General features: G+C 41.6%; 1 protein-coding gene and 1 non-coding gene across 2 annotated transcripts in view; both read left to right on the forward strand.

The window, feature by feature from the left end:
- CTNND2 (catenin delta 2) overlaps positions 1–19081 on the forward strand; it is a 427936-nt gene that overhangs the window by 330084 nt on the left and 78771 nt on the right. The window lies entirely within an intron of this gene.
- Positions 13685–13791, forward strand: LOC112414641 (U6 spliceosomal RNA). The gene has a single exon (XR_003006200.1). It is a non-coding gene; the product is annotated as a U6 spliceosomal RNA (small nuclear RNA).

Consider the following 19081-nt stretch of genomic DNA (forward strand, 5'->3'; position numbering starts at 1 on the left):
GTGGAAAATTTCACTGTATCCATACTGTCCTAAATGTGTGTAGCTTTGTAAACATTCTCTTTTGTTTAGTCATCTCACAGCTGAAATTTTGAGATGTGTATCCATGGAATTCTACACCTGGCAGCCCTGATCTTCATCCAGACTTTGGAGTCTATTTTACCCAGTTCTCGAATCATGAGAGCATGTTCTCTCGGGGAATAAACAGACACCTAAGCCTGTGTCTCAGTCTCCGTGAAGCAGCATTCCAGATGTTACTCAGGAGATCATTTCTCAACGTTTGTCTCAATTCTTTGGCCTAGGAATGAAATGACATCCTGGTAATCATCCTCTGAGTATTCAGAATATCACTGCATCACAGTGTCTCCTAGGGCTCTTAAAATGCATGGCACTACCAGTTAAAATACACATGTGTGTGTGTTTTATTACATTCTCATCTCATGCCAGTGGCTTCCGTGTAGCAGAACCTGCCGGGATGTGGGCACCCCATTCTGGAGGGCAGACTTTTCACAGGCCACTCATCACACATGGGCACTTTCTTTATCTGTGCTCCGGACCCTGGGGAATCCCACCTGTGCCCAGGGAAAGACTTGAGGTTCTGGAAACCTCAGTGCAACCTGGGAGGCAAAGTAATATTTTTATTCCTGGGAATGTCTGAGCTTTACTTTATTAAGTAGGTTTGAGGACATTTTTAGAGACATACCTTCTCTGCCTTTCAAAACATGTTTCTTCAGACCCTGGCAGATGTTGTTTTAATTAAAACACATGTAATTTCAATTAGTATTTTAAAAAGAAGCCCGGTTTCCCAGACAAGGTGATTTTTCAGAACATTCTTTGCTGACTCGCTTTAATAACTTGATTTCACGAGCCAAATTCTAGGCAGCCAGAGAGCTGTGTGCTTTGGCCAGAACTTGGTATCTTCAGATAAGGTGCCTGTGTTAGAGCTCTCATCTCCCAAACCTGAGAACCTAATCTCATGAATGCTGCCCTCCTTTCCAGCAAAGACATGGGTTCTTTGTTAATGAACTTCAGACACCTGTTGGAGAATTTTGGCGGCTGGGTGTGGCAGATAAGAATTCCTTGGAAGGAAGTTGTAAATAAATTGAAGGGCCAATAATGATTTTATTAAACAAGACTTAATGATTGTCCCCTTGGAAATACTCGATGTGGGGAAAAGGCAAAACTGAGTCAACTGAAATTTCCAGTTGATGCAGATTTCAGAACCTCCACTGTAAGAAAAGAGGGAGAAAAACACCTAACTTTATTTGGACCATTTCTGTATTTATTTTAATGCCTGGTCAAACAGTTTCAGAAGAAAAGCTTTAGAGAAGAGAATGCATAAGAAATGAAATGGCTCTCCAAAATACCCCCACTCTTGAGAATCGAAAGTAAAAAAGAGGATTTTAGCAGAATAATGTTTTTATTGTTTGTTTGTTTGTTTTTGCGGTACGCGGGCCTCTCACTGTTGTGGCCTCTCCCGTTGCAGAGCACAGGCTCCGGATGCACAGGCCCAGCGGCCATGGCTCACGGGCCTAGCCGCTCCGCGGCATGTGGGATCTTCCCGGACCGGGGCACGAACCCGCGTCCCCTGCATCGGCAGGCAGACCCTCAACCACTGCACCACCAGGGAAGCCCCAGAATAATGTTTTTAAGTTATATTCCTTCTCCATGTTAACTGCTAGTTCTTCCCCTTGCCAAAAGGGGGGAAAAACATTTAATCATATGGAAATTAATTGTTATTTTTACTTTCTAATACTAAAAATAATGGATTAGAAAGTAGTTTAAAAGTTTTAAAATGAATACTTTTTTAGCCATTCTGCCTTATGCTTGATTGTATTTATTATGCTGGATCTTGAGGAATTGCAGAGCAGGCAAGGGTAGATGTAATTGGGGGTTCCACTAAAAAAAAAAAAAAAAAGGTGTATAGGCTGGTGCCATCAATTGAGTGGTCCAGTGGATCTGACCTGGAGGACACATAAGGCAGTAAGACGAAGAGAAGGCAGACACTGTAGAGAGGTGAGGCAGCCATCCCAGGACGAAGGACACAGCAAGCCCCAGAAGAGGCCGGAGACCCAGGAGGTGATGGAAGATTGGCAGGGCAGCTCCCCTAGCATCTGGGCAGCTGAGGCCAGGAGCTAGGATGCTGGTCTGTGAGATGGCACAAAAGCAGATTTTGCTCCTTGAGAAGAAGCAAGCTTCCTGAGATGCTTTGAGAAGAGAAAGCCCATCTGTTCATCCTGCCAGACTGAGGTCAAAGAGGAGAAGAGAGGCAAAGAATCAGGCAGTTCCCAACAGCTCCTCCTCAAAATGTCCCAAAAGTTCTTTCAAGACACTTAGTTGAAATTTAGAGATTTCTTCTCTTATAACCAAGAAAGCTCATGAAAATGTACTGTCTCTGAGCAAACCTGTTTTTTCAAATTTAAAATGGAATTCCCTATTCAGTTTTGTGTATGATAACATCTTTGAACAATGTCAGGTAAAATACTGGCTTTGGAGTGGAATGATAAAAGACAAGCGGCTTGTTTCCTAAAGCACGTAATATCCTTTGAATCCCAGATTTTATCATCCTTACTATTTAATGTAGGCAGTTGAACTCGAGAGAGTACAAACCAGAATGGTGCAGGTGTATGGTAATATACAACGTGTTGCTTTTCATTAGGAGTTACTAATATTCCAGCATCAACATTAGAGGGTATTCAATGTGCAAGGTAGATCAAAGGATAAGAAATTCCCATGGTCCTCACTTGCAGGCTTGAACACTTTAATTTACTCATCAGAGAGGAATGTCATAGCTATGAAATGGAAAGTGATGTTAAATTTTTTAACTGAATATTAACTCCACGGACTAATACCGACTAGTGTTTGTGTGAGAGTCAGGTCCACTATAAGTGACCTTGTTACTCTTTTTCTTTTCTTTTTTTTTGGGGGGGGAGACGGGCACTTATCTATTTTTTTAATTGAAGTACAGTTAATTTACAATATTGCATTAGTTTCAGGTGTACAGCAAAGTGATTCAGTTATATATATTTTTTTCAGATGCTTTTCCATTATAGGTTATTATAAGATATTGAATATAGTTCCCTGTGCTATACAGTGGGACATTGTTTATCTATTTTATATATAGTAGTGTGTATGAATTAATCCCATACTACTGATTTATCCCTCCCCCACGTTCCCCTTTGGTAACCGTAACTTTTTTTCTATGTCTGTGAGTCTGTTTCTGTTTTGGAAATAAATTTATTTCTATTATTTTTTAGACTCCACATATGGTGATATCATATAATATTTGTCTTTCTCTGATTGACTTCACTTAGTATGATCATCTCTAGTTCCATCCATGTTGCTGCAAATGGCGTTATTTCATTCATTTTTATGGCTGAGTAATATTCCATTGTATATATGTACCACATTTTATTTATCCATTTATCTGTCTATGGACACTTAGGTTGCTTCCGTGTCCTGGCTATTGTAAATAGTGCCATTATGAACATTGGGGTGCATGTGTCTTTTCAAATTAGAGTTTTCATCTTTTGGGAGGTATATGCCCACTAGGAGTGAGATTGCAGGGTCATGGTAGCTCTATTTTCAGTTTTTGGAGGACCCTCCATACCGTTTTCCATAGTGGCTGCACCAGTTTACATTCCCACCAACAGTGTAGGAGGGTTCCCTTTTCTCTGCTCCCTCTCCAGCATTTATTATTTGTAGAGTTTCTGATAATAGCCATCCTGACTGGTGTGAGGGGATACCTCGTAGTTTTGATTTGCATTTCTCTAATAATTAGTGATGTTGAGCATCTTTTCATGTGCCTGTTGGGCATCTGTATGTCGTCTTTGGAGAAATGTCTATTTAGCAACCTTGTTACTCTTAGAAAGTGAGAATAGAGGGTGTGTGTGAGAGAAGAGCCACAGGCCTCACTCACCAGCAAATAGTTATGGAGGGACCACTGGGGCTACTGCAGGAAACAAGGCCTCAACTTGCTTCCTTAGACCAGAGTTCCCCACACTGTGTACCACGAATGGGTCACAGATGTGCTGCAACTTTGATTCAGTCCTCAGGAAGGTCTGGGGAGCAAGCGCCTGGATCTGTAGCCCCCAGCAGGGCACAGCTCTGACCCCAGGACACAGTACAGGTATTAGCATTTTCTATGTGTGCCATGCTGAGGAAACAATTTAGAAGTTCTACCCAAGACAGGCCTCCCACCGCCACAGCCCAATACGAGACACCTGTGCTCTGTCACTCTACCTGAGACTCAAAAGGTTGAACTTTCAGGTCATCCTCCCCTTTACTCCTCAGATACTAACCCAAACCCTAGTTTTTTATTTGCCCCTATTTTCCCAGTGACAGAAATGGATAGACACTTTGGGTTTTTTTCCTTCTTTTCTTTATCCTTAGACAGTAAATCCATCAGGATATCTTGTTGACACTTCTTTGGGGAGTTGCTTGAATTCCTTACTCTTCATGTGTATTTCCCCTTCCAATTTCAGCCTGCAGTATGGCAAGTCCAGGGCATGCCCATGGCATCCTACCTGGGTCACTTTGTTCCTCTCACCCTTTCTAAGCTCCCACCCCCAAATCACTGCTGCCACCCTGACCTTCGTAAAATCCTTCAATAAAGGAATATTCGGTGTTTCCATGATATGCATGATACAAAGCGAACTCTGCCACCTGATTTTATTTTTCAGTAAAACAGTTTGTATTAAGGCCCTTGCAAGAGTCTCCATGCTTCCTAGTATGGGCATGTCTCTCTTCTAATCTTGCTCCAACCTCTGAGAAGCATTTGAAATATTCATACATCTTCATTCCTAAAAGAAAACTTTCCTAGTTTTCTTCCTTCCTCTTTCTTTTCCTTTGGCTTTTTCTCCTCCACTCTGCTTCAGGGCTCTGTCCTGGGTCAATCTTCTGTAAAGCCCATCACATAAATTCATTATTTCTGACATTGTATTTTCCAGTTCTAGAATTCCCATTTAGTTCTTTCTTATAGTTTCCATTTCTCTGCTGAATTTGTTCATTTTTTAATCATGCATGTTGTCCATTTCTCCACTTGATATTTAACATTTATATCACAGATCAAGTCCTTGTCTGCTTATTCTAGTATCTGGGTTATTTGTGGATTTGCCTGTATTGACTATCCTTTCTCTTCATTTTTAGCCACATTTTCCTGCTTTGTTACATGTCTTGTGATTTCTTGTTTATGCTAGACATTGTGTGTTAAAATATTAGAATTGACTGAAGTCGATAATACATACCTCCAACAAAATACCCCATTTCTTCTATCAGTCTGCTAAGGTGGAGGGCTGAATTAATCAAACATGTATTTTAGCTGTATCTGGGCTTTAGTTAAATTCAGTTTTTACCACTGATTCAAATGTTTCAAGAGCAATGGTCAGTATTTAACCTACCGTTGGGCTTAGAAGCTGAGCACATACAGATTCTGGAGATGTCTGTGCATCACAGCCCAGTCATTACTTTCTGAGTCAGAGGAGGTGTTTAGATACCTGCACTACCTACATTTTTCAGACCTTAAATAATTTTACTCTCACTGTCCCTATCCAACCTCAGTACTTACTTTTTATTTTTTATAAATTTATTTATTTTTGGCTGCGTTGGGTCTTCATTGCTGCACGTGGGCTTTCTCTAGTTGCGGCGAGCGGGGGCTACTCTTCCTTGCGGTGTGCAGGCTTCTCCCTGCAGTGGCTTCTCTTGTTGCAGAGCATGGGCTCTAAGTGTGCGGGCTTCAGTAGTTGTGGCACATGGGCTCAGTAGTTGTGACTCGCGGGCTCTAGAGCGCAGGCTCAGTAGTTGTAGAACATGAGCTTAGTTGCTCCACGGCCTGTGGGATCTTCCCCGACCAGGGCTCAAACCCATGTCCCTTGCATTGGTGGGTGGATTCTTAACCACTGTGCCACCAGGGAAGTCCCAACCTCAATACTTACTGTTCCTAAGTTCACAGCTGTCCTTCTAGTTGGGCTGTCTCCCCACTGTCCCTGCTCTTACCCTTCTCTTTCCACTTGAGCTATTCTATCCCCCACTCCCCACAGTTGCTCTTTCGCCACCTCCTTTCTATCTACTCCTTACCCATCCTCCAAGACAAATTCTAGTTCCACCCCTTTTACAAAGCGTCCCTGAGAACTCTTTCTTTAATTTTGTGCTCTACTTGAACTCTTTCGTGCTTATCAATGTATTTTCCCAAATTTAGCACATAAGGAGTACCGTGCGCAAGACCCATATGAGTGCATGATGCTAATGGATGCAGCAGTATCGTCTCCTCGGCCAAGCCAGTAGCTCTTTAGGAACAAGAAAAACGTCTTTCTCTGCTTTCTCTTTTTATGCTTCTTTTGAAAGTCCTGGCAATGCCTAGCATCGTATGAATGTGATGACAGCCACAGGGAGGTGTTGCATCGTTCTGCTAGAATATGAACTCCAGGGGAGCAGGGGGAGTAGCTGCCTTATTTGCTGCTGGAACCCCCAGAACAGGGCTGTTCCAGCATCTGGCAGATAATTGTTAGGTTTTATTGGAATGCACAGTAGGTTGAAGTCATAATATTGCGGTTTCATCAACCAAATTTCCAGTGTTATGTGTTGATTTTCCTAATTATTCAAAATTGGTTTGCAGTGATAACCTATAGCATATCATCGTTGACAAATGAGACCTACATACCTACCCTCACCCTCCTTCCTCACCTTGAACACACCACCACCACTACATCCCTAAAAATAGAGCTCCAAGCCTTATTTTTATTATGTAAACAAAAACAGTTGAAAAACACTTTTTGAGACTATGATTCTTGATCTCAGTTGTATATTGGAATCACCAGAGCCCATCTCCAGAGACAGTGAGTTATTAGCACTTATTTTTCAGCTCCCTGGAGGTTGTAATATCTAGCCAAGGTTGAGAACTACTGCTTTAAATCTCTGTAAGACCCATCGTAAATGAAAACAGCCTGCTAATCTCCTGGAAAACTGTCTTCTCCCAATTTTGAAATGTTTTATAATGACTGCAGTCTAAACCTGAAGTCATTATCCTCTGAGCACTTTTCTCTGAGACATGCCATTTCTTTGATTGCAACAGACACAGAAATTTTCTCCAGAAATTATTCTGATTCAGACTTCCTCTTTACATTATTGTATGTAATGGATGATGGCTTTGAAATAGCTGATTTCAGTTAACATTGCCACTAAAGGTACTGATAGCTAGAGTCAAAACAAAGCATGAATTCTTGCAAATGTATTTACACATAGTAGGAATATCAAGTGGGCATCAGCTCCCTGTTGTAGAATAATCTTTCATAACACACACTTAGGTGAAGATGTCATGAGTCTCTTCAGTTTGGCAAAGGATTCTAACTTTACCTTTCCACTTAATTAAGCCCCTTATGGTTAAAGACTAATTGAATCAAGAGGGTGATTGTAAAGAACTTTTTGGAAACATCAAATTCAAGGGTAAGGCTGACAGTAGAGTTCAGGGCCGAGAAGGCTACAGGGACTGTCTCAGTTTTTCTGATGGAAGCAGGGTGTCACCTTGGTGCCGTCCTTCCCCACTCAGGGTGTCTGAGTTCCCCACCACTTGGGAAGCGTGCCAGTGCCCAAGCTAAAAATGCCCATGGGGTACCAATGAGCAAGCAAAGAAGGAGAAAAATAACCAGAAAATATACAAATTAATACTTTGAGTTATAACCCTGCCTCACAAGCATCCTTCCAAAACACGAGAGTATTAGCATTGCCTTTCTGAGAGCTGCTTTTCTTGAGTTAAAGCTACTTATCACTTCCCAAATATACTCTTCTTTGCTGTGACCTTATACCTCTGCCTGGATGATTTATTAAAATGTGTTTTCTTTGATGTGCATAGGTGATGCTAGGCAGTGCGTGTTTTAAGTTGCTTTTGAATCTGGTATCTCTGGGGTTTGGTATGGGGGAGGCTGCATCAGCTATGGAAGAAGCTAATGGCTTCCCTTGAGGATCAAACCTTTGACCTTGCTTTCTTGGCTGGATGCTAATCTGCCGAACTAAGGAAAATCAGACAATGGGGAGACCCAAGGAATAATTCCATTGGGTTCATTGAACATCCCTCAGTTGACCTGATCCTGTATACCCTAGTGTTAAGTGTCACCTTCTTCTGTGACACCTCACTTACCCCCAGGAGCAATACTGGAATTGTATTCCATTCTCACCAGTTTTCACTACTGGCCCAGACTGGGGGAGAAGAGCTAGTGGACAAAAAGATGTAGGGTAGGTGATGAATATTGACAAGGCTATTTGTTGAACGAAGGTAAAGCGTATTGTTTCTGAAGCATCATTATAGGGGAAAATAGAGGATTGTTCAGTTACCTATTTTCCACTAGGCAAAGGACAAGAACTAGCTAAAAACATCTGAATTACAAAGTAGAACACCTCCCTGGATCAATGTTTTAAATGGTAAGCAAGTGACTGTGCTACTCAATTGGATAGTAATGATCTGTGAGCAACAGACAATGAATGCCGAGCATTCAGTAGTTATGTACAGTTTGCCACAAAGCCCATCTTAAATGGGTAAGTGATCTCCTATGTGTAAACATGACTGCATCCACGGTAATTAGGTGCAAATGTGAAGGGACAGACTGACTAAGTCAGGCTTTGTCTTCTTCCCACATTAGCTTAAAGCAGCACATATAGGCACCCTGCTTTTTATCTTCCCAGCTGGCTCCCTGGGTCACCCCCAGCCAGCTGGGCTGGTGGGCTCTGGGCAAGAATGGAGCAGAGGATTTGGGGGTTTGGAATGAGAGTGATCCTTGGAGAGCAGTGCTGGGGAAGTGGAGGAAAACCAGAACTACAGACAAGAGACAATACCAGTGACAGTAACAACTACAGCCTAGCCCCCATGCTTCATCTGCAAACACCCGCTCCTGTTCGGGGCCGCTGGAAGGAAGCTGAGGGCCTGGCATAAGCTGGATGCAGAATAAACAAACGGCAACTGCCTAGAACTAACTAGACAGAGAAATCAGTGAATGCAACTATTTGGGTGTCTTCTTTGGAAAAATGTCTATTCACATCACTTTTAATCAGACTGAGTTTTTTTATATTGATTTCTCTGAGTTCTTTATATATTTTAGATATTAACTCCTTATCAGATATATGATTTGCAAATATCCTCTTCCATTCCACAGGCTGCCTTTTCATTTCCTTGATGGTTTCTTTAGCTGCACAGAATCACATTTTTAAATATAAACTGTTGCCAAAGATGTAGTTTCCTGTGTGGCATTTCAGAGATAAGTCTGACACATCCCTCTTTTAAGTATACCTGATCTGAATATCATAGTGGTTTAATATCCACCATCATCCTTTTAAATAATATGTAAGGAAGTTCTTCATTAATGTTAGAAAGTATATATAATTTCTGTTGCTTCTTGAGCATGTGACCATTTGACATTCCCCAAGAATTTTACTAAATGCTTAAAAGTCTCTTATTCATCATTCTTTCTGCAAACAAAAGATATACAAATTTTTTTAAAAATTTAATATTTCTTGTAGTATTAGGCTTTACGTTTCTCTTATGTATTGTTATTACTGTAGTTCTTGGTAGGACACGAGCAAAACAGCAACATATATGTGTCATATATCTTGATTATAAAAAGTAAAATTGTATTTGAAATGTATCCCTTAGATGGATGAGCCCTTTTATCCCAATCAATTCAGATAGTCAAAAATGAGTTTTACTTCTTGCTTGAATGAACAGGATTCAGTATCATTCTATTCTCATTGTGTATGTATGTTTATAGATTTAAATACTGAGAAACATCACTCAGATAAGGTGAAGGGAATCAAAGATCTTTATAGCAATATCACTTGATTCTTTCAACTTCTTTTGGATTTTATTTCAAAATCTCATTGGGATCCATCACCAGAAGTTAGTTTTAGTTACCTATCCAATGGCAACCTGAGTAAGTTCTCCTTCATTCTGGAGAAGGTAAAGAATTGGAAACTACCTCTTTGGAAAAAAAAAGAAAAAATGGATGAACTGCTCGTCATTAGAGTTGTTTCCTTCTCAACCCAGAAACTAACACTGTGCAGAAAAACACCTTGGTTTGGACTTAGAGCACATTTGCCACTCAGGAGCAGGGAGGGACTAGACTAGGTTCTGTACAGTCAGGCAAGGAAGGCTGTGAACATGCACATGGGAGGGTTTTCAAGCAGATCAGTTTTGTTGGAAGAGTGCATAGGAAAGCCAAGGATCTGAAAATGGGATCCCTGAAAACCCCAAGGCCGTGTGTTCCCTCAGAGTCTTCACGAAGTCCCCGGGCACACAGGGCCCAGGTTAGAGACCACAGCCCCAGGGTAGCCTGACCCTGAAGGACTCCAGATATGACCTTCCCATTGCTCCCACGTGACCAGGGGTTGATGTTAGGAGAATGTGCTTCTCTGATGGGTTAGCTGTATTTTCACAAGCTGTTTCCACATGCGCCATTTTTGAGCTCCAGTTCCTCAGGGGGGGCGCTTTACCACGTGGAGAAAAGCAGCCAACTGCGTGGTGAGAAACACCAGGCAAGATTTAAGGATTACATGTGAAGCTAATAGACTACAGTATGAATTGTATGCTCAATCATAATTTCTTATCTACATATAAAGTATCATTATTGAGACAATGGGTAGAGTATTTGAAACTTCCTGGGGACTAATTAAATAGAAAGAAGTCTGGCTTTCAGACTGGAAGCTCCACAATTCAGTTCTCATACCATAAATGTCTGATGTGATGGTTTAATACAGTTGCCAAGATATTATACTAAGAAACAGCTGGATATTTCAAGGGGTTAGTGTGATTCTGTCCTTGTCTGCTGACTTCAAAAATGTGAAATTATCTCCTCATTCATTCATTTGACCAATATTTATTGAGTGCCAATTATGTGCTGATCCCAGTAGAGCATCAAAGTTTCTGCCTCCTGGAATGTATGGTCCAATGATGGAAAGAGTTTCAAAAGGAAGCAAAAAATATTCACTTTCTGCTTTGGATGTGAACAAAATATTGTAGTTTAAGGGATTAGGGCACAACAAGAGGAGGAAAGTGTTGAATGGGTGGTCAGGAGAGGCCTCTACCAGGTGACACCCAAGCAAATTCTGAGGGATGGGCAAGAACCACATAATAAGCCATCTGGAGAAAGAACTCTCTGGGCAGAAGGAGCAGTGAAGCAAAATCCCTGCTGCAGGATGGAGCTTGGCATGTGCCTAAAATGGTGAGAAGGTCAATGTTTTGCAGCTGGTAAATGAGGCAGGAACAGTTGGAGATGGTGATGGTGAGTGAGAGAAGCCTTTAAGCCTGGAGAAGGAATCTGAAGACTTTGGCTGGGAGAGAGTGATGGGATTTACAGTCCTTGAAGTCCTCTCTGGTTGCTGGTCAGAGACTAGACTGTAGGAAAGCAAAAAGGTCAGTGAGGGCTTGATTTCAGGAGTCTGGGAAGATCATGTTATCATGGTCCAGAGCTGTAGCAGAGGGGTTGGAAAAAGTATTTTGAAGGTGGAGCCAGCAGGACTTGCTGATGGATGGAATGCAAAACACTATAAATAGGAAAAGGAAGGAGAGGACACAGGCTAATAGAATCAGGATTTTGGTTTGGGGTTGAAAGTTTGAAATGTGTATTAGATATGACAGGAGAGATGTCCAGTAGAAAATGGGGAAAAATGGCTTTGATGCTTAGGACTGATATAGTCATAGGTGTATCATCAGTGGGAAAACAAAAAAAGATACTTAAAGTCATGGTCCAATTATTTTAATTCTCTAAATACAGAAGCAGCTATAGGAAACCTAATCTAAAAATAAAATGCCTAGCCACAGGTAGACAAGCATTTCTTGGCTCATTAACTAAAGATAGGTTTCTTACATAATTGTATTCTTTTTCTTTCCCTTTCAGTAAAGCAGGCAAGAGATAATGTTTCTTTTGTGAGTGCTACTGAAAAATATAAGACCACATGCACACAAATAATTTCAGAATTATCTGTAGATCACATTGTGGAGCACTTTTAAGTTTGTCTTGTTTAAGGACAGTAAGCAGAGCTTATTCATACACTATAGTTGAGGCATCATGCCTGTTGATCCAACCCAGGAAAAAATATAGCAGTGGGGTGGGGAGAGGGTCAATCAGTTGAGATTGATGAGCAGTATGGATTTCCATTCACTGGTCTAGACTCTCTTCTTGGGTATTATTTGTTTTACTTTGATTTCCTAAGGCTCATTATTCTGCATAGTCACATTTTACTACTGCAATTTTCGTCTGTCAAGTAATTTGTGTGTGTGTGTAGTCATCCCTTATTATAGTGCCTCTGGGAATCGATGAATCCCTGAGAACAGGACAGCGTACCTAGTCATTCTATCTTGTTCAGTTTTCCATGTGGCAGAAATTGTTTTAGGGGTGTATATGTGAAATGCCAAGTTATTTGAATGGAAATGCTTCTTTGCTAGTACATTTATAAACACAGCAGGGTGGCTACCTCCCCTTGACCCACTCATACAAATGGTCTGGTAGTGAAGTTATCTTCCATTTTTCACCTGTGTGCAAGTCTTGGCAAGTGACTTTGTCAAACATTTAGAAGTGAGAATAGCCTGCAGTGAGGGAACTGCTTCCTGGAGATAAAAATCTAATTGATAGAGGACCATTAGAGACACCTTGTAGTCAAGCTTGCTTTGTTTTGCAGGAAAAAAAATATTTTGCTTCCTCCTTCTTTTGCAGTTCTAAGTAAGGCTCTACTAAATGACAATTCTATAGATAGATAGACAGATAGAGATACAGATATGAATATAGATATTGGAAACAGAGAGTTTTGTGATACTTTTTCTTATAAATTGAATACTTTTTTTTCATTCGTTTGAATTTTAATTGACTGTGGGTGAATGATTTTCCTAACCTTATATATAACTGGATGTTTGAATGCCACCAGAGTTTTTGTAAGCAATGCGATTTTTGTCCCAAGCCATTTTTAGAGATTTATGTGACTCGTGAAATGGAAAATTGTGGTGGTTCTGCTTTCAAATTCCCAACAGAATTTTTACATTTGTTTGCTCAAAGTGGAGACCCAGCTCTGTAGTACTGATTATCCACACAACCCACGCCATTAAACGATCAACATTCTTCCTGTAAGCTTACTGTTTCCTCTGGTTTCCTAGCTGCTCCATGAATGAGGCCATTTTCTGGTCTTGATAGCATCCTGGGACAGCTGCCCTATACTCAGAGGCATGAGTTGGAGTTCAGGTGTTGGCGGAGGCATATGGTTGTCTATAATGCCGGTTAAAGGATAGTTACAGGTATATAGATAGACCTGTGTCACGGCAATACAGCACAAGCAGGGACTCCACACACAGCGAGTAAATGAAAGAGGCTCAACATGGAATCACCTTTGGAAACATTCGGAACGACACATGTGCTGACTTGACCCTAGACCTCCTGAGTCCAAGTCTCTGGCGTGGGGCCTGAGCATCTCTGTATCTCCAAAGCTTCACAGGCAATTCTGATACCAGTCAGGGTGGAGATCATGTTCACGGTACTGTATTTGCTCCCTCACAAGGCCAGCCATTTCCTCTTATGAATGCATACTGCCCTTTTTACAATTCCGGGGCCACTTCTCACTGAACTCTAAATTATTATTTACAAAGGGTATTAGCATCCTTAAAAGACTCAGGTGCCACTAAGATTGTTCAAGGAGCCCATGAATTTAAAATACATAAGCAGTGCTCGCTTCAGCAGTGCATCTACTAAAATGGAAAGGATACAGAGAAGATTAGCATGGCCCCTGTGCAAGGATTACACACGAATTCATGAAGCATTGCTTATTTTTATAGAAAAAAACTTATGATTACCAAAGGGAAAGTGGGGGCGGCATAAATCGGGAGTATGGGATTAGCAGATGCATACTACCATATATAAAATAGATAAACAACGAGGATTTACCGTATATCACAGGGAACTATTGTTCAATATCTTGTAATAACCTATAATGGAAAAGAAATGAAAAAAGAAGACTATGCATATGTATAACTGAATCACTTTGCTGTACACCTGAAACTAACACAATGTTGTAAATCAGCTATACTTCAATTTTAAAAAAAACTTAGAGAAAAGAGAAATTTAAGAGACGAAGTGATGAAATGCAGCATGTGAGTCTTAATTAAAAGAAAGTGTAAAAAAATACAAATAAATGAAACAATCAGGGAGTTTGAAAAAAATACATAAGCCACTTGAAGAGGAAACGTCATTATTTTGAAATAAGTTATACGAGCTGTGTCAGGTTCTCTAACACACAAATATAGGAATAAAACTAAATTTTTCCCAGATTCATTTAAATGTATTTATTCTACATCTCATTTGTCAGTATTTCTTTAGTAACGATCTAAGTTAACTCATTCAGTGAACATTACCTTATTCAAGGCATCATGCTAGGTGCTGTGATACAATGATGGCATTTATTTAGATTCTTAAAAGATGATTCACTCATAGTATTGAGATGTGAAGGACTTATTCTCAGAAAAAATATCTGTTGCTCAAACATCTAAGTTTGATTCCAGCATGTACCGAGTAATGGCCCAGTGGTGGGAGACAGCCCTGGCCCAGGGTCCCAGCACTGGACTCAGTCCTCAGGAGCTGGTGTATCTGAGAGCCCACAGTACCACGTGGGCTATGGCCTTGGGAGATGACTTATTTCTGCAGCCAGGTAGCCAGGTCAAACCCAACTCGGTGGTGCAGGTGGACCTCCCCTGTCTTCAGCGGACACAGATAGTCCACCATGAGCCCTGTCTGGCCAGGTGGCTGTAGCGTGCCCCACTGTGATGCCATCACACCTCATCATCCACAGCAATCTCAGGTGTAGGCCAGTAGCAGTTCAGTCTCTCCAGCCTTGCTCTTCATGGTAGGGTTTTCTTTCTCCAGAGCCAAAGACCACGTACGTATGGTACCGCCAAGCACAGCCAACCTCTAAAACAACCCACCACTGGCATGCCCCGGCACACCCAACTCTGGGCTTCAGATCAGACTGTGGGAGGAAAACTTCTTTTCTGCCAACTTAGGTCTTAGTGGTCTGGGGTGGTGTGCGGGAGTGCAAATTAATTGACAGTAGAGTCACATGCATGCGGGGTACTCAGTAATCTGAGTAATTCACTGAACAGCCAAGAGTAAAGGCTTATATACCAGCTTAATAGTGGAAAGGAGCGAGAACTAGGGCTTCCAGGGGAAATAAATGGAGTGTATGGCAGCTTCTATAGAGTTTATTTATGCAATTTCTCATCACTGTGCTAATGGTCAGTCTCCTTCTTGGCTGGAAGCTCCTCAGAGAGAGGATTTATGGCATCTTCCTTCTCAGGAAGCTCTGCCTTTAGTCGGATAAGGGGAGCTCAGAAAAGGCTTCTTTCAGCATCTGGTGTATCTCAGATGTCTCCAGTTGAAAATAATCCTATGTCATTCTGTTGGGTCCCTTTAATAGTTTGGGAGTATTTGTTTAGGGAGCCTTGCTTATGGCTCCAGTTCTATGTCCGTAATACTACTTTCTCAGACCTTTCCACTTCCTTCATTCCTCAATCAAGCCTGTGGTGTGAAAGAGATGATTCAGGTCTTGCCAGACCTCAAGCCAGCATTCACATGACAGGTGGCAACTCTGACCCTCCGCATTGCTAAAGCTTCAGCCAGGCAAGTAGCTGGCCTGAAGCCCATGCCTTGTTCTCAAAAACCAGCTCAAAGATCTCAGTCTACTGTTCAACTTTGGCGAGTACATTAAAACTAAACCAGAAATGAACAGGCAATATTATATGATGGCAGTGTCACAACTCTTTGGATACCTGTAAACATAGAACTAACTGGGACCGCTCAGTGTGGGGAAAGCAGCTCTTCATGAGAAGATTATTCTAATACAGGAAAATAAGTGGTGCCTCTGCACAAAGACCAGGAGTCATCTAGAAACTACTGCATTGTGTTTACTATGTAGCAAGCCTTCAACTTTTACAAACGTCATTGACAGCAGTGCCAGGCCAGGGGTAAGTTCTCTTTTCAAGGGAGGGAGGGGGTGGGAGGTGAGAAATGGGATGAGCTGTAAGGTTGGGGCTGAGAGTTGATACATGTGGCCTGGAACCAGGAGGTGGGGTTTGCAGGAAACTGCTGATGAAGGTAATAGGAAATGTGTTTCTTGCCCTTGGTATCTCTGATATTCCTTTTGGTATCTTTTCCCCTTGCTGACCTTTTTTTAAATTTTTATTTTATATTGGAGTGTAGTTGATTTACAACACTGTGTTAGTTTCAGGTATATAGCAGAGCGATTCAGTTATACATATACATATATCTATTCTTTTTCAGATGCTTTTCCCATGTATGTTATTACAGAGTATTGAGTAGACTTCCCTGTGCTATACAGTAGGTCCTTGTTGATTATTTATTTTATATATAGTAGTGTGTATATGTTAATCCCAACTTCCTAATTTTTGCCTCCCGCCCACCTTTCCCCTTTGGTAACCATAAGTTTATTTTCTAAGTCTGTGAGTCTGTTTCTGTTTTGTAAATAAGTTCATTTGTATCATTTTTTAGATTCCACGTAAAAGTGATATCATATGACATTTGTCTTCCTCTCTCTGACTTACTTCCCCTTGCTGACGTTTTCTTTCTGGCTCAGTGATGGGTGTTGTGCATTTTCTAGCTTGAATCACTTGGGCAAGTTACTTACCTTCTCTGTGCCTTTGATTCTTCATGGTTTTTATTTTATTTTATTTTTTTTTTTTTTTGCGCTACGTGGACCTCTCACTGTTGTGGCCTCTCCCGCTGTGGAGCACAGGCTCCGGACGCGCAGGCTCAGAGGCCATGGCTCACGGGCCCAGCCGCTCCGTGGCATGTGGGATCTTCCCAGACCGGGACACGAACCCGTATCCCCTGCATCAGCAGGCAGACTCTCGACCACTGCGCCACCAGGGAAGCCCCTGATCCTTCATGTTTTAAATAGAGATAAAAATAGTGTTGACCTCATAGGACAGTCGTGAGAAATAAATGAAGACATGCAGAGTACTTAGAACCATACTCGGGACTTGCTGGGCCCTGAGTTCACCACTGTTATCCTTCGTCTTATGCCTCATGGCGATAGCAGCAGGATTAGTTCTAACCAGTTCTAGTTCTATTAATAGTGTCTGACTTGCTTATGCTCCTGCATATGTTTCCCTTGGTCCAGTGGAGGCTCCCAGACAATGGTTATTCAGTGCACTTGTTCTGTGAGAAAGAGATGGAAAACTCTCAGTATATTTAAAGTTATCTCAGGCCTATTGCGATGAGGCATTTTCTCCAAAGCCCATTTTTCATTTTATTGCAGGCACAAATCTTTTTTTATGCAGATGCTTAAAATTTTTTTCCCAATAAAAAGCACTCCTTTCACGAAGACTTTCTATTGGGCCATCGTATCTCTATTCTTCTAAGAAGCCCACTGGCAAATAATGGAACAATGAGGGAAAGTGTTGGCAATAAAGAACTATCTACAAATGACACAAGTAGCTGGAATCCCCACTACCTGTAATTGTATTCGCCTGCACATGTGCAGAGCTTGATAAAAAGAAAGAGCCTGTTTTGTTATTCCTTAATTTCAAGAGGAAACAACTGCCAAGAACTCTAGGCTTTAATGACCAAAACAAGCTTGCCTGAAACAGAGTCAGACACATGAACACAAAGTAGCAGATCAAATACACATTTTGTGACCCGGTGCACCCTTCAAGGGGTTCCATCCATGTCTCTCTTTGATATGCCATTGTCCCTGTACTGTCCAGATGGTGCAACAAAAAGGGCCATCTCACGGTGTCTCCAGTGAACCACAAAAAATCTCAGGTAAGGGCTTCCCTGGTGGCGCAGTGGTTGAGAGTCCGCCTGCCGATGCAGAGGACGCAGGTTCGTGCCCCGGTCCGGGAAGATCCCACATGCCGCGGAGTGGCTGGGCCCGTGAGCCATGGCTGCTGAGCCTGCACGTCTGGAGCCTGTGCTCTGCAACGGGAGAGGCCACAGCAGTGAGAGGCCCACGTGCTGCAAAAGAAAAAAAAAAAGTCTCAGGTAAAAAGTACATTTTTAGGCAAATCCTTTGAGATGAGGATTTGCCGGAAGGATTTGAGTGCAATATCCAGTGTAGTTGAATTCCTCCTTTGGTATTGAATCTGCTGTGCTTTGTACCAAAGAGGAGCTCAGCCTCTTCCTACAGACATTGAAATTCATTTATTTCACTCATGGCACCATTTAAGCTTTTTTTTTTTTTTTTTCCTCTGAAACTTCTCTGATAAGCTTACCTCCACTTACAAAAACATCAAAGCCTGGAAAGAAACTATTAGACAAGAAACAAGAAAAACACCTTTAGTTTAAGCTTCAAATGAGACCAAATTGATTAGTCATCTGAGATTAAGTTGGCTTGGCAGTAAGCTTATAGCCAATCATGTTTATCACCCTGTTCCTATTCTAATTTCTCTTTTGAAACTTTCAGAAAACTGCCTACATTCAGTCATATGGTTAAGAGAGGCTGATTAAATCTAAAACCAAACTAGCTGTTGCCCTATTCGTGTCTTGTTTATTCTAAATAAGAAGAAAATAAACCAACTCATGGAAAAAAAGCATTGCAGGCACAGACCACAAGTAACAACTTGTTAATGAAAATGTAAGTGTTATTTAATAGTTTTATAGCATGTCTAATGAAGGGCAAAGGCAAAAGGCTTGTTAGGTCAAATGCCCTTCCCCACGTGAGTTTCGCGTGAGAAAAAGTGGTCCTTGATGGCGTCCAGTTCTGGTTCCCCCAAAATCTCATCAGAACAGCCTGTTGCTAGAACCAAGCTGAGTTTATTGTTCACCTCGGCAAGGGACATCACCACTCAATGGAGCTTTGTCAGTGTCTCAGGAGGGTGAGGTGACGTCAGATTTTGTTGAAGTTTGTTTTAAGGCGGGTCTTTCAATGCTGGGACTTGCCACAGTTCAGGACTGGTAGAAACGGGAATTCAAGGCATCATAGGGCACAAACAGTCTGTTGATGTTTTGTGGAAGACTTCATGGGTCTTTCCCAAAGTTTCTGTATCGAACAGTCAGGTTATTTTCCCGGGCAAGTCTCCTGGAATAGTAAGTGTCGTTCATGAGGACAG

Source organism: Neophocaena asiaeorientalis, unplaced genomic scaffold (genome assembly GCF_003031525.2).
Source record: "Neophocaena asiaeorientalis asiaeorientalis breed wild unplaced genomic scaffold, Neophocaena_asiaeorientalis_V1.1 scaffold112, whole genome shotgun sequence".
NCBI lineage: Eukaryota > Metazoa > Chordata > Mammalia > Artiodactyla > Phocoenidae > Neophocaena > Neophocaena asiaeorientalis.